This window comes from Carlito syrichta, unplaced genomic scaffold (genome assembly GCF_000164805.1).
Source record: "Carlito syrichta isolate Samal-C Ts95f unplaced genomic scaffold, Tarsius_syrichta-2.0.1 Scaffold271680, whole genome shotgun sequence".
Classification (NCBI taxonomy): domain Eukaryota; kingdom Metazoa; phylum Chordata; class Mammalia; order Primates; family Tarsiidae; genus Carlito; species Carlito syrichta.
Window position 1 is genome coordinate 8,488 of NW_007215776.1, and position 17,055 is coordinate 25,542.

The 17,055-nt window shown below is 38.9% G+C and overlaps 1 long non-coding RNA gene across 1 annotated transcript; it reads right to left on the reverse strand.

Annotated features, from left to right (window-relative positions):
• Positions 1-3,124: 3,124 nt before the first annotated feature.
• On the reverse strand, positions 3,125-15,127 carry LOC103254156. Its single transcript, XR_503939.2, has 3 exons — positions 14,900-15,127; positions 4,036-4,082; positions 3,125-3,192 (listed from the first exon to the last, which is right to left on the reverse strand). It is a non-coding gene; the product is annotated as an uncharacterized LOC103254156 (long non-coding RNA).
• Positions 15,128-17,055: the final 1,928 nt, after the last annotated feature.

Below are 17,055 nucleotides of genomic sequence, written 5' to 3' on the forward strand. Positions count from 1 at the left end.
AGAAATACAAAAGATCAAATCACAACTGACCTTGAAGAAATACAAAAGATTATCAGAGATTACTATGTACACCTATAAGGTAACAAACTCAATAACCTAAATAAAATGAAGGACTTTCTGACACTACCTACCCATTTGAAACAAGAAGACATGGAGACACTAAATAGACCAATAACAACCCAGGAAATTGACTCTGTCAAAAGAAAACTACCTACAAAAAAAGCCCTGGACTAGATGGCTTTCCATCAGAATTCCACAAAATGCACAAGGAGGAGCTGATACCAATTCTACTGAAAGTATTCCAGGAGATTGAGAAAGATAGAATCTCCCCAATCACTTTACAAAGCTAACATCACAGTGATGCCCAAACTGGGTAAAGATCCAACAAAAAAAGAGAACTACAGGCCAAGAGCCCTTATGAACATAGATGCAAAAATCCTCAACAAGATTCTAACAAATCAGATCCAAAAACACATCTCAAAGATCATCCACCATGACCAAGGAGGCTTCATCCCCAGGATGCAGGGCTTGTTCAACATTCGCACGACCATAAATGTAATCAAATATATCAATAGATGTAAAAACAAGAACCACATGATTATGTCATTAGATGCAGAAAAAGTTTTTGAAAAAACCCAGCATCTTTTCTGGATAAAAACCTCAAACAAACACCTAGGTATAGAAGGAACATACCTCAAAATACTAAGTGTCATCTACGACAAACCCACAGTTAACATATTGCTAAATGGACAGAAACTGGAAACATTTCCCCTGAAAACTGGAGCAAGACAAGGCTGCCCACTCTCAACCCTCTCAACTTGTGTTGGAAGTCCTAGCTAGGGCAATTAGACAAGAGAAGGAAATCAGGGGTATCCAAATAGGAAAAAAGGAAGACAAGTTATCCTTCTTTGCTGATGATATGATCCTATACCTTGAAAATCCAAGAGAATTTGTCCAAAACCTGCTTGCACTGATAAAGGACTTTAGCAAAGTCTTGGGGTACAAAATAAACGTGCAAAAGACGGTTGCATTCTTATACACCAACAACAAGCAGGTAAAGAAACAAATAAAAAAGCACAATCCCATTCACAATAGCCACCAAAAAAATGAAATACCTCGGCATCTTCCTAACCAGACAAGTGAAAGACCTTTACAATGAGAACTATAAAACACTGCTCAAAGAAATCCAAGAAGACACAAACAAATGGAAAAATATTCCATGCTCATGGATTGGAAGAATCAACATTGTTAAGATGTCCATCCTACCACAGGCAATCCCCATATTCAACACAATACTCATTAAGTTACCAACATCATTCTTCTCAGACCTGGAAATGACAATACAGAAATTTATATGGAGATATAAATGACCATGAACAGCCAAAACTCCTTAGCAAAAGAAACAAAGCAGGAGGTATCACACTTCCAGACTTCAAACTTTACTATAAGGCTTCAGTAATCAAAACAACCTGGTATTGATACAAGAGGGGGCATATAGACCAATAGAAAAGGACAGAGATTCTGGAAACAAAGTCTCAATTTCTCAACCAACTCATCTTTGACAAAGCCTCCAACAATAACCACTGGGGAGAGCAAAACCTATTCAGTAAGTGGTGCTGGGAAAATGCAGATCACATGCAGAATATTGAAACAGAACCCCTACCTATCACCATACACAAAAACCAACCCTAAATAGATCAAAGACCTAAACGTAAAACCTCAAACTATAAGAATCTTAGAAAATGTAGGAGACACCCTTATGGAAATTGGAACTGGTAATCAATTCCTGATCAAAACTCTAAGTGCCCATACCATAAGAGATAAGATAGACAAGTGGGACCTCATCAAACTATCAAGCTTCTGCAAAGCAAAAAAAACCATCAAGAGAGTGGGGAGACAGCCCACAGAATGGGAAAAAATACTTGCCAACTGTATATCTGACAAAGGCCTAACATCTAGGATCTACAAGGAACTCAAACGCACTGAAAAGAAAAAAACAAACAGCTCCATTAAAAAGTGGGCAAAAGACATGAATAGGCACTTTCAAAAGAAGATATACAGCAGCCAACAGACACATGAAAAAGTGCTCAGCCTCACTCATCATCAGAGAAATACAAATCAAAGCCACACTGAGACAGCACCTAACCCCAGTAAGAATGGCCATCATTAATAAAACAAACAACAGATGCTGGTGAGGATGTGGAGAAAAAGGAATGCTTCTACACTGCTGGTGGGAATGGAAACTAGTGCAACCTCTTTGGAAGACAGTGTGGTGATTTTTGAACGAACTCAAAAGTGACCCTCCATATGACCCAGCAATCCCCTCATTGGGAATATACCCAGAGGAACTCAAATCTTTCTACAAAAAAAGATACCTACACATGCATGTTTCTTGCAGTTCTATTCACAACAGCAAAAACATGGAACCAACCATGCTGCCCACTGAAGCTGGACTGGATTAAAAAAATGTGGTACATATATCCAATGGAATATTATGCAGCCACAAAGAAGGACAAACATATGAACTTCGCAACAACTTGGATGAATTTAGAGTCTATCATACTCAGTGATCTATCACAGAAACAAAGAACAGAGTACCATATGTTCTCACTCCTAAGTGGATATTGAGCAATTACTATAATACTATAAGAAAGGGATTGGCAGTAGTGGGAAACTTCCAGGGGAGGGGTGATGGGATTGGCAGTTGAGGGAAACTGTCAGGGGAGCAGAAGCACACCTCATCAACAAAGGTACCTGCATAATGAACATCTGTATACCTAACCCTGAATTATACCCCACATCTTTAAGATAAAAAATAAAAATTAAAAGATAATTTCAGAAAAGAATATAGGGCTTCTGCACTAGACAGGGGTCCAGTCTCTTTCTTCCTCTCTCTCTCTCTCTTTCTCTCTTTCTTCTTCCCCCCAATTGCCAACGCCGTCTCCACCTTTGGGGTACCCTTAACCCGGCTGGAGTTGGACTCCAGCACAGTGGTAGTGTGCAAGCCGCTGCAGTGCAGCCTGGGTGACAGTGAGACTCCGACTCAAAAAATATATATATTAAAAAAAAAAAAAAGAATATAGAGTAGTAGTAATTAGGCAGAACCATATAAAAGGATACTCACATAGAATTGAACATCCCCATTAAGGCAGTAAAGCAAAAGCCAATCGCAAACATGGATTTCATTCGAACCTGTAGTGAGACCGACAAATTGTTATTTCACATGAAAGAAAACCATATCTAAAGCATATATCAGAAAAATAAAAATTTTTTTAAAAAGCATACACCAAAAGTTTTGGCTTCATGTCACTTTTATAAAAAGCATTCCTCAGCAAAAGCTGTTTGTTCATGAACCCACTCTCCGCCTCCAATTCCTCTTCTCCTTACCACCAAATAATGAATAATATTTGGGTGGTCATGTGACCCAATTCTGGCCAATGAGTTATAAGAATAAGTAAAAGGTCTCTCAGTGAGTAAACGAGAACTACTGCACAGTTCAGATGTCCTATGCTAAATATACAGAAGCAGAAAAAGTAGTCAAGTCATATAATTAGCCTATTTGTGCTTTAGGAAGACAAGCCTGAGCTTGTCTTTACAAACAATGAAGAAATAGATAATAAAATCACTTTTTCTTATACTTTGTGATATGCTTGATACTCAGAACAAAAGGACAAAAGACAATAATAAACACCAATTCCCATACTAGGATTACACAAGTCACCAAGAAACCAGAGATTCAGTGCTAACATAAGAAAGAAAAAGAAAATAAACTACTTCATTTGAAAATCTAAGAGAGAAACTAAGTAAGAACTGTGTGAAGGGGACAAATTATGACCTCTGAGACAGCCTAAAAATCTATTTATACTATTAAAATGAAAGCCACAAGCAGTAGCATATTTTTACTTCTATTTGGTCCAGGAACACCCATGACATTATTTAAATTTCTGAAAAGGTAAATACAATGCACTTGATGCAAATCAGAATTTTGCTAAAACATTACATGGTTCACCATGAAGTTATATTTAGGACTCTTACCATTGATAGATCTCTGTTGTTATTCTTCAGTTTTTCTTCTTGCCTCTCTGAAAAGTAATGAAATGGTTAGTACACACAGTGCTGAGCACAAAGCAGTTGTTAAATTGTCACTAACTGGTGACTAAAAAAGCACTCTGTCTCCATATCACTGATAAGATGAAGTACATACCTGGAATATTGTATATTTTGTACTAACATAAAATTCAAATGCAGCAGAGCACCAAAATATTTCAATTTAAATAAATAAAAATATCTAGAGCTTAATTTTTAAAATTATCTCTAGTATTAAATGCCTTGACTCTGTACATTAAAATATACGCATATTATACCAATGGGAGTGCCAATCAGTTAATTTGTAAGTATAGCATAATGACTGTACTTAGGTGTTTCAAATGTTAATCACCCATCTCTTACATTTTCCCCCTTTTTGTAATTTCTCTAAAAGAACATACAGTCTAAAAATTATAGGACAGTTGATAAGATGAAATAAAAATTCAGGTTACTTCATATTACAGTCTAATCAATCTAAAAATAAGCAAAGTCTTACAGTTAAGTCATTTATAAAGCTAGGAAATTTGGCTTCCATTTTCAGAAAATTGTTATATACACAGAAACCACTAAAGAACCCAAACTACTGAAAAAGCTTCAACTATACTTTTTTTTTTTGAGTTGGAGTCTCGCTCTGTCACCCAGACTGGAGTGCAGTAGCTGCTCCCAGCCACCGCAGCCTTAACCTACTGGGCTCCGGCGATCCTTCCGAGTAGCTGGAACTACTACAAGCGCGAGCTTCCACACCCAGCTAATTTTTGATTTATTTAGAGATGAGGTCTCACAAAGTTGCCCAGGTGGGTCTCGAACCCACAGGCTCAGGCAATCCACTCACCTCAGCCTCCTAAAGGCGCAGGATTACAGGCTGAGCCACCGAGCCCGGCTCAACTATACATTTTAATGTATTTACTGTATGCTATCAACATAAAGGACTTCACTGCTGTAACCTATGAAGAAACTGAGACCCAGCAAAGGGCAGTGACTTGTCAGACACCACACAGGTATTTCATGGTGAAGCCAGACTAGAATCCAAGTTTCCTAACTCCCAAACCAAGGACCTTCATTATGCACTATGCTACTGCTTTCTTTCATCATGTAATTTATCACCAGGATTAATTCATTCTATAAATGATTACAGATTACCCACTATTGCAAGGCACTCTTCTGAGAACTGGGATAAATGACACAAAAATTCCCACACTCATAAAAAGATTATGAGGTAAAAATATAATAATAGAAAAATGTCCTCTAAAACAAAGAAATATACCATTGGAGAAATTAACCTGGTGTGAGGGCTGGATTATTCACGCAGATAAAGGAAAAGAACAAGAATAGGCCTACAGAAAGGCAGATTGCAGACTAGACTGCAGTTTCCAAACAGTAAAAGGCAGAAAAATATGATCCCTATATATTCTGGGCAGATGAATATATGATCCCTTGCCCTGAATTTTTCCCACCCAGTTTGTTCTTTCTGGGAGGAAAAGATAGGGATGCTGACCATACATGGAAGAAAGCAAACAAAAAAGAATGAGGTTATAGTCCATCTGGAGGACTGGATGTCCTTTTCTTCCTGAGCAATGCTCTCACAATGTAACAAGTCTTTATTAAATAGGTGGGGGAGGAGGCTGAGAATTGAAAAAAGGGTTGACCAGAAGGTCAACGGGCATAAAACAAGGAGAGGGGAAAGGAATTATCAATAAAAAATGAAGCCAGACTCAGTGGCTTAGCCTGTAATCCCGCGCCTTTGGGAGGCTGAAGTGAATGGATTGCCTGAGCCCACAGGTTCGAGATCCGCCTGGGCAGCGAGACCTCATCTCTACAATAAATCAAAAATTCAGCCGGGCGTGATAGCGCATGCCTGTAATTCCAGCTACTTGGAAGGCTGAGGCGGAAGGATCGCCGGAGCCCAGCAGGTCGAGGCTGCGGTGGCCGGGAGCGGCCACTGCACTCCAGTCTGGGCGACAGAGTGAGACTCCAACTCAAAAAAAATAAAAATAAAAATAAAACAAATAAATAAAAAATGAAAAGAATGGTAGCGAAAATCACCTACATTAGAAATCATGGAATAGTCTTGACTCTACTCACTCCTCCAAACATCAAGTCCTATTAATCACACTTCTTAATGTTTAAAAATCCAACCCTTCTCTTCCATTTTTACTACCACTTCCTTAATTAGAATTTCTAGTACCTTTTACCTTTATTACTTCAAGTTTCCTAACACCCAGCCCCAAACTTGTTTCCTCAAATCCATCTTCCACATAGCTGTCTGCCAAATCTACCTCAAAGACAAACTGGACTGTATGTGGTAGTTCATGCCTGTAATTCCAGAATTTTGAGAGGCCAAGATGGAGGAACCACTTGAGCTCAGGAGTTCAAGGCCAGCCTAGGCAACAGAGTGAAACTTCATCTCTAAAAAATGGTTTAAAAATCAGCACGTCTGAAGTTCCAGCTACTTGGGAGGCTGAGGAGGAAGAACTGCCCAAGCCTGGGAGGTCAGAACTGCAGTAAGCCATGATCACGCCTGGGCGACAGAGTGAGACCTCGACTCAAAAAAAAAAAAAAAAGGACAAACTTTCTGTAATAATTATTCCTCCTGGCATAAATCCCTTCCATGGCTTCTCATCCCTACAAGATAATGCTCTAATATCACTTGCAGCCCTATCTGGCTCCTGCTTGCTTCTGTAGCCTCAATGCTAACCATTCCCATCAACTTTTAAGTTCCTACAACACTAAACAACTTTAAGATCTTCTATGTATGATGCTTTTCTCTTGATTCAGTGTCATTTTACCTTGGAGAAACTTTCTACTGTGGATTACCAATTGTCCAGTCTTCCCTGAACATTTCAAGTTTTCAATCTGAAAGTCTTACATCCCAGGAAACTCCTCAGTCCCAGACAAACTGGGATGGCTGATAATTCTATTTCTCTCTAGAATGTTTTGTCCTGTTCCTATCCAACCCATCCTGGCTAGTCAGTACTCAACTCTGATGTCATCTCTTTTGAAAATCTTGATCTTTTTTTTTTTTAGCTAATACTAACCTATAGAACTTTCTATAATAACAAAAATTTTCTAATGCCTGTTCTGTCAATATGGTAGTCACTAGCTACTTATAGCAACTGACCACTTAATATGTGGCCAGTGTGACTGAGGAACTAAAATTTTTTTTTTTTTTACTCAGGGTTTTACACTGTTGCTCAGGCTAGAGTATAGTGGCATGATCACAGCTCACTGCAGCCTCAAACTTCTGGGCTTCAGCAATCCTCCTACATCAGCCTCCTAAGTATCTAGGACTACAAGATGCATGCCACCACACCAGCTAATTTTAAAAAATTTTTTATAGAGATGAGGTCTTGCTATGTTGCCTAGGCTAGTCTCAAACTCCTGGGCTCAAGCGATCTCCCTGGCTTGGCTTTCCACAGTGCTGAGATTAAAGGCATGAGGAGGCCCTGTGGCCAGCTAGTAAATAAATTTTTTATTTTAATTAATTTCAATCTTTCTTTCTTCTTTTTTTGCGTCGAGGTCTCACTGTGCTTCCTAGGCTAGAGTGCAATGTCCTGATCACAACAATCATGGCTCACAGAAGCCTCCACTTCCTGGGCTCAGGAGATCCTTCCACTTCAGCATCCCAAATATAATTTCAAATTTAGACAGCCACATGTAGTTACTGGCTGCTCCATTGGACGATAAAGACTTAGACATTGGGTCAGAAGTCTTTCTTTATCCTCACAGAATATTTCGAGCACATCTCTATCATTATACTCACTGAGTGTCTACATCCTGTTATAATTATATTTTTAAAAAATTTTTTAATAGACTTGGGGTCTCGCTGTGCTGCCCAGGCTAGTTTCAACCTCCTGGGTTCAGGGAATTCTCCTGCCTCGGCCTCCCAAAGTGCTGGGATTTCAGATGTGAGCCACCACACCCAGCCTATAATTATCTATTTGTGCACTCATCAACCCAACTAGATAGCAGGCTCTGGAGGACAAGGACTATCCATGCCTTCTTCATCTTTGCATCCTCAGTAGCTGACTTGTGGTTGCTCATAATTGTAGAAGATGCTCAATATTGTTTCACAAATAAATCAGCAATTTGATAAAAGTTTATTTGAAGACACACTGTACCAAAAATCCCTTTCCAGGAAGAGTAATCTTTACTATAAACTGACAGCCTAAAAAGGCAGAAAAGACACAGAAAGTCTAGAAGGTTGAGAGCAAACTAAAGTGACATACACAGTTTTTCTGAAGTTCTATAATACTCCTTTCAAGTATATCCAAACAGAAATTATAACCATCCAGGTAAACTACACAGTTATCCTTCAGTATCCATAAAGAATTGGTTTCAGATCCTCCACCCACCACTGGATACCAAATTCCGGTTCAATTCCCTTATACATAAAATGGTGTAGTATACGCATATAACCTATGCACACACATTCTCCCATATACTTGAAATCAACTTTAGATTTAAAATCTAATACACTGTATTAGGTATTTATGCAAAATAAAATCCTAATATAATATAAATGCTATGTAAATAGTTGTTATACTGTATTTTTAAAATTTGTATTTTTATTGTTGTGCTGTTATTTTTTATTGTTTTAATATTTTCAATTCATTGTCAGTTGAATCCAAGGATGCACAACCCACAGATACACAGGTCCAATTATACGTATGTATGTATTTATGTATGTATTCATTTAGTCAGAGGATCACTGTCACCCAGGCTGGAGTGCAACGGCACGCTCATAGCCACTATAGCCTTGACCACCTGGGCTCAGTCGATCCTTCTGCCTCAGCCTTCCAAGTAGCTAGAACTACAGGTACACACCACCACATGTGGCTTTTTTTATTTGTTGTAGAGATGAGGTCTCACCAAGTAGCCCAGGCTGGTCTTGAACCCCAGGGCTCAGGCAATCCTCTCGCTCGGCCTCCCAAAGTGCTGGGATTACAGACGTGAGCCACTGCACCCGGCTCCGATTATAGGTATACATGGTTTAACAAGAAAACCTCAGCACAGGTTTATGATATAAATCAAACGAATGGTGTATGGTTCTTGAAGATTTAAACTCCAATTTTTATTAAGTGTCTACCACATACAAATAAAGCAGGCTTAGCTGGTTTCAAATAATTCACTTGGTTTTGGAGGGGATGAAAGAAAAGAGTCAAGTCTCTTTGATGTGTGCCTTCATCTCCGTCTACCTCTGATAAACTCATGACACAGTATTACTAGCTACACAAGATCTAGCTAGACAGAATACAGAAGAAACTAAGATTAATTATCAAGACAGGTATTTTACTTGTAGTTAATTAACAGTCAATAATGTCAGGCCACCTAAAAAGTGTACATTTTTTGCTCCAGTGATTTCACTTTTTACTAGGGATCATTCCAGATATAAAAGAACAAAAAACAGTATATAAAAATGTAAAGTTGGTAAAGAGATCCCTCTGTGAAGGCACAAAAAGCAGAATAAAGGAACAACAAACTAAACACATAAATTTAACAGGGAATTACTACACATACAAAGTTTCATCTGAAATAAACCTGATCTGTTTAGTTGGCAAAAATGCTAAGATGGCTCAAGAAATTATAAAAACAAACAACTTAATATTAAAAACCCTAGATAATGTAAAGGTCTTCAGAAACCCATAAATGCCCATTTGGGAAATAATAAATCTAATCAATGAAAAGGTTACTCATGAGGAAAAAAATGTCAAGTAGTACCCAAGATATGAAAAATAATCTTGTAAATATACCCCCACACAGGCACAGTTAGTTTTATATATATCCCCTTCTTCCCATATAAATATCCTCTTCTCCCCATTAACCCCAAAGCTGATGATACCTTTAAATGGCCACTGCAGAAAATGCCTAAGATCTTTTCATTTCCATTTTTCTCCATTGCCAGCTCAGTTAACTGCATCTCAGATACATTCTCTCCTTCAATACCCATATTCTCTTCTATCCCCTCCTTTTATTTGTTTCAACTCTTAGAAAATTATTAAACTCCTGTTCCTTCTTCCAGTATGACTATCAAACCATGACTCTAATAATTAGTACCAGACAAAAATTTGTTTTAATTACTCATTCCGATTATTTTTTAAAAACCCAACTTTTACAAGAATATTCTGTTACAAATATGAGAAGTGAAACTTTTAACTTCTTAAAAGTACTTAAAACTCCCTTTCAGAATTTTTCAATCTCTCATCTCATAAATGAATCTACTTTCTTTAAAGCCTCAATGATTTAAATGAAATTTTAAATGTTATTTCATTATTTAATTTTTCTTTTATCAGTATTACAAAAAAAAGAACAAAAGCAAAAATAACTGTCATCCCAAAAAATAAAGTCTTTATTTATATTACAGTACAGGCTAAGTAAATTTACGCAGCCTGGTTTGAAAATACAGCTTCATGTATGTGGTTTATATGAGAACAATCCAAGTTCTAATAAACCGTATTGAAAAAAATCTTTTAACAACCTGCTTTTCCCTGAACAAGAAACTTTGTTTCCCAAAGTGAGTAATTTCTAGGAAAGTCATATTAATAAATAAAAAAAATGCAAAGAATTTACTTTGAAATAATGATTTGAAGAACTAGAACTTAAGGGTGTCAGGAGCTGGAAATATTTAGTATTTTGTTGTCCTATGGGAACTATTCTTTACCCTATGCCATCCAGGACCTTAAGATTTACAAAAGGGAATAATCACGTTTCCAAAAAGAAAAATCGTCCCTTTTGGAAGAAATTCTATGCACACTCTTACTAGTCAATTTTAGAATACAACCTGTATGAAATTTGAGGAAATTTCATGAAGAGAATAATCTGGAAATATGCAAAAGATACATTTATATCCTAGAATTATTTATTATCCAAAGTGACAAGCAAAAGGAAAAATTAAAATCCTAAAAGAGAATATTCCAATTGAGTAGAGGCTGCATTTCTTGTAGCTATAAGAATAAACTAGTAGCAATGATGACATCCATTCTGACAGCCTATTGTAGGTCTTCCCCTTGTAATCATATAAGCCAATTCTCCTTAAAAAATTCCCTTTTGTGGGCCAGATGCAGTGGTTCAAACCTGTAATCCCAGCACTTTGGGAGGCAGAGGCAAGAGGATTGCCTGAGCTCGGGGGTTCAAGACCAGCCTGAGTAACATGGCGAGACCTCGTCTCTACAATAAATCAAAAAATTTGTCAGGTGTGGTGGCACATGCCAGTGGTTCCAGCTACTTGGAAGTCTGAGGTGGAAGGATCACCTGAGCCCAGTAGGTCAAGGGTGCAGTGGCCGTGAGCGTGCCACTGCACTCCAGCCTGGGCGACAGAGTGAGACTCCAACTCAAAAAAAAAAGAAAGAAAAAAAAAAAAATTCCCTTTGTGTATACATCTATCCTAGTGGTTCTGTCACTCTGGAGAATCCTGACTAATACACTCCTCTGTGTCACTGAGTTTGTATGATCCACTCATTCTCACTTTCACTGCCTAAGCTCAGGTTTTCACCATGTTTACACCTGTGATACTTTAAAAGCCTCATGGCTTTTGTACTTCCAAAATGGTTCCCATCTCCAATTTATCTCCAAACTATTGCCAGAGTTGTCTTCCTTAAACAAAATCTGATGTCAACCCACTGTTTAAATCCCTTAATAGTTGTCTAAAGTCTTATTTCTCTAGCCTCATCTACCTGTACCTTACATGCATCTTTCTTTTGTTATACTAAACAGTTTGCAGTTCCAAGTATATACTTTGCTATTTTATCCCACCACGCTTTTGCATATGTTTGTCCTTTTGCCTAGAATGTACAGGGCTTTAATGTGTAATTTTTTTTTTTTTTTTCCTTTTTTTTCTTTAGAGACAAGGTCTCACTGTTGTCCACACTGGTCTGAAACTTCTGGGCTCAAGCAATCCTCCTGCCTTGGCCTCCCCAAGTGCTAGAATTATAAGTGTGAGCCACCATACCCAGCCTAAAATATGGATATATATATGTCCATATCCATTTATAAATATATAAATGACCAGGTTCAAGCCCCTTCTCTAACATTGACTTAATTCCATCATACCACTGCATAACCTGGTGCAAATTATGTAACTTAAACCTCAATTTTCTCATCTGCAAAAATGGCATAACATTATTCCTTACCACATAGTTGTTATGAGAGTTACAAAATGCGTAAAGTGGGCCAGGCTCAGTGGCTCAGGCTATAATCCTAGCACTTTGGGAGGCCAAGGTGAGTGGATTGCCTGAGCCTGCGGGTTCGAGACCAGCCCGGGTAACCTGGCGAGACCTCGTCTCTACAATATAATAAAAAATAGCTGTGTGTGGTAGTGCGTACATGGAGTCCCAGTTACTCGGAAGCTTGAGGTGGAAGGATCGCTGGAGCCCAGAAGGTCAACACTGGGATGACCATGAGCGTGCATGCCACTGCACTCCAGCCTGGGCGAAGGAGTGAGACTCCAACTCAAAAAAAAGAAATGTGTAAAGTGCTTGCCACAGTGTGTTGTAGATATAAGTGTTCAATAAATATTGAGTAGTATTTTTATTTATATTTATTTAGCTAACTCACACTAAAGTATTTTGGTTTTTTTTGAGTTGGAGTCTACTCGGTTGCCCAGACTGGAGTGCAGTGGCCGCTCCCGGCCACCGCAGCCTCGCCTGCTGGGCTCCGGCGATCCTTCCGCCTCAGCCTTCCGAGTAGCCGGAATTACAGGCATGCGCTACCACACCCGGCTGATTTTTAGATTTATTGTAGAGATGAGGTCTCGCTGCCCAGGCGGGTCTCGAACCCGCAGGCTCAGGCAATTCATTCAACTCAGCCTCCCAAAGGAGCGAGATTACAGGCTGAGCCACCGAGCCCGGCTACACTAAAGTTTTAAGATTCAATCAAAGCATTTTAACCTTCAAGAAAACCAGACCCATAAGTTGATATGGATATCCTTTCTCTTAATTTTATAATACTTAAAATATATCTCTTTTGGGTTTTTTTTGAATTGGAGTCTCACTCTGTCAGCCAGACTGGAGTGCAGTGGCCGCTCCTGGCCACTGCAGCCTCGACCTGCTGGGCTCCAGCAATCCTTCCGTCTCAGCCTTCCAAGTACCTGGAACTACAAGCATGCGCTACCAAGCCCGACTAATTTTTTTTGATATACTGTAGAGATGAGGTCTCCCCAAGTTGCCCAGGCAGGTCTCGAACCCGCGGGCTCAGGCAATCCACTCACCTCAGCCTCCCAAAGCGCTGGGATTACAGGCTGAGCCACTAGGCCTGGCTAAAATATATCTCTATAAAAGTACTTATACTGCATAGTAATCATTTTGGTCTGTTTTCCTTTCTAAATAGAGCTTATAAAGATAGGTATTTTCCTACTTTGTTTCTTCAGTGACTAACACAGTGACTGACACAGGCAGAATGGGTACACAATAGCATCTTGTCATGGTACTAAATGAGTGCACCATTTAAAAAGCATCTAATCAGGCACGGTAGCTCACGCCTGTAATCCCAACACTTTGGGAGGCAGAGGCAATACTACTGCCTGAATTCAGGGGTTCGAAACCAACCTGGGCAACTTGGTAAGACCTCCTCTCTACAATAAAAAATAAAAAATAAAAAAAATTAGCCAAGTGTAGTAGCACATGCCTGTGGTTTCAGCTACTTGGAAGGCTGAAGTGGAAAGATCACCTGAGCCCGGCAGACCAAGACTGTGGTGGTCGTGAGCATACCACTGCACTCAAGCCTGGGCGACAGAGTAAGACTACTAACAGAGTAAGACTCCCACTAAAAATAATAAATAAATAAAAAATTTCTGGTACCCTATATTAAATTGAAAACTTTAATCAGAACAGGACATTGACATAGCCCAACCTGGTGGAATTATCTCCTGGGCTATAACAGCAATAAAATAGGTGTAGAAACATAGATTCTGAATCAAATACACAATTTTACAACAATTTTTTCCAGATTTCAGAATCAGGAAACACCATAAAGTACAATTCATATATAATCATTTATGAATTGTCTTTTGAAATCAGAATTAATACTTAAATTCTAAATTATACTTTAAAAACCCAAAAACAACCGGCCTCAGTGGCTCAGCCTGTAATCCCAGCGCTTTGGGAGGCTGAGGTGAGTGGATTGCCTAAGCCCGCAGGTTTGAGACCCGTCTGGGCAACTTGGCGAGACCTCATCTCTACAATAAATAAAAAAATCAGCCGGGCAAGGTAGCACGTGCCTGTAGTTCCAGCTACTTGGAAGGCTGAGGCGGAAAGATCGCCAGAGCCCAGCAGGTTGAGGCTGCAGTGACCGGGAGTGGCCACTGCACGCCAGTCTGGATGACAGAGTGAGACGCCAACTCAAAAAAAAAAAAAACCCAAAAGCATATGGTCATGACTTCTCAGAACAGATAAAAATTACTCAGAAAATTTTCTACCCCTTGGTGAAATTCCATCACTAGTAAATTCTTAGTAAGGAAGTCATGGAAACAATAAACACAATAAATTCAAACTTAACTGAAAATAATCATCTCAGATATGAAAAACAAGACACTTTTACAAACTATGCCAAGAACCCTCATCCAAGTTCAAAAGCCACAAATGTCATTTTACTAAAACTCAAATCTCAAAGCTAAGAGCATAATAAAAGCAACCGAACTTGTCTTAACTTCTTCACAAAATAATTGAGAATCAAGTGAGATTAAGGTATTCAAGTGTTTTATACATCATAAAATAATAAAAACATGAGTTATCATTATTAATAACATCATATTTCCATCACCTAAGAATTTATTTTTTTCCAAGAAAACCCAAATTTTGTTTATACTAATAGCTCATCTTACCTATTTTCTTTTTCTGTTGTCGACCAGCTGATTCTGTTATTGTCTCCTTCTTCTTTTCCACTGTAAACATAATAATATAATAAAATGTATGCATTATACCAAAGAAATAAAGGTTGCTTTATTGCAGCTGAACCAATAAAAGATACAAGAAAGTTACAGACTGACTTTGATTATGGGCATGATTAAGTAAACTGGCCTACTCCCATAATTACCGACAATAAAAAGTAGGCTCAATATTCCAACAATAAAATAATAAGCATCCTTAATCAAATACCCATTAAAGATTGTATCAAGACACAGTCATAATCAAAACTGAGATGATTTTCAGGCCTTCACCTGAGGATGATTACCTTAGCTAGCCTCAAAGCACAATTTTCACATTCTGCTCTCTCACATAACAATGGTTGGTTATAGCACCATCCTCTTCTTATTCACTACAGAAGGTAGAAATTCAGTCATTCAATTACTGGCTACCTACGTAATAGGCACTGTTCTAGGTAGATGAAAAAATATGATCCCTGCCTCCTAAAGAATAATCTAGTGAGGGGAAATCATCATATGACAATTACAGTGAAGTGGCAAGACAGATATATGCGCAGAGTAGAAAAATCAGGAAAGCCGAAGTAGCTAAGCCCAATTTTTAAATGTATTTCCATTAATATGATGACAGAATAACATTCAGCTTTTGAAAAAAGAAATAGTGAAATATATTTATATTGTATTTATTATCTTTAATCTCCTGTAAATAGACTAGGACTAGATATGTCAAAAATGTTTAGTCTGTTTACATTATTTTAGTGTACTAATAGCAAAGAGTATTTTATATATATATAATTTCTTTTATTTTTGTTTTTTGAGTTGGAGTCTCACTCTGTCGCCCAGACTGGAGTGCAGTGGCCGCTCCCGGCCACCGTAGCCTGACCTGCTGGGCTCCAGCGATCCTTCCGCCTCAGCCTTCCAAGTAGCCAGAATTACAGGCACACGCTACCACGCCCAGCTAATTTTTTGATTTATTGTAGAGATGAGGTGCTGAGGCGCTCCCGGCCACTGCAGCCTCGACCCGCTGGGCTCCGGCGATCCTTCCGCCTCAGCCTTCCAAGTAGCGGGAACTACAGGCGTGCGGCTACCATGCCCGGCTGATTTTTGATTTATTGTAGAGATGAGGTCTCGCTGCCCAGGCGGGTCTCAAACCCGCGGGCTCAGGCAATCCACTCACCTCAGCCTCCCAAAGGCGCGGGATTACAGGCTGAGCCACCGAGCCTGGCTAACTGCCTCCTTTTTTAAGGCTGAATAATATCCCACTGTATGTGTATACCACATTTTGTTTATTCATTCATCTATTGATAGACATGGGATACTTCTACCTTTTGGCTACTGTGAATAATGCTGCTATGAATATGAGTATACAAATGTCTGTTGAAATCCCTGTTTTCAATTCTTTTGGATATACATGTAGAAGAACCGCTTAATCATATGGTAATTCTATGCCTAATTTAACCATATTATTTTATATAGTATTTTAAATAATAACCATATTATTTTCTATAGTAGCTGCACCATTGTGCATTCACCAGCAATGCACAAGGGTTTGTTTCTCCACCTCCTCACCAACACTTGCTATTTTTCATGTGTGATGTGTGTGTGTGTGCGCGCACGCCATCCTAATGAGAATGAAGTGGCATCTTGTAGTTTTAATTTACATTTCCCTAATGATTAGTTATGCTGATCACCCTTCTCTGTGCTTATTGAATTTTTTTTTAAAGTCAGAATCTCACTCTGTTGCACAGGCTGGAGCGCAGTGGTACAATCATGGCTACTGCAGTCTTGACCTGCTGGGCTCAGGCAATCCTCCTGCCTCAACCTTCCAAGTAGCTGGGACTACTGGCACGTACCACCATGCTCAGCTAACTTTTTTATTTTTTTGTAGGGATGAGGTCTCACCACGTTGCCTAGGCTGATCTTGAACTCCTGGGCTCAGGCAATCCTCTTGCCTCGGTTTCCCAAAGTGGTGGGATTTCAGGCATGAGCCATTGCGCCCAGCCTCTTATTGGCCATTTGTATGTCTTCTTTGGAGAAATATTTATTCAAGCCCTTTACTCAATTTTTTTTGAGTTGGGGTCTCGCTCTGTTGCCCAGGTTGGAGTGCAGTGGCATGA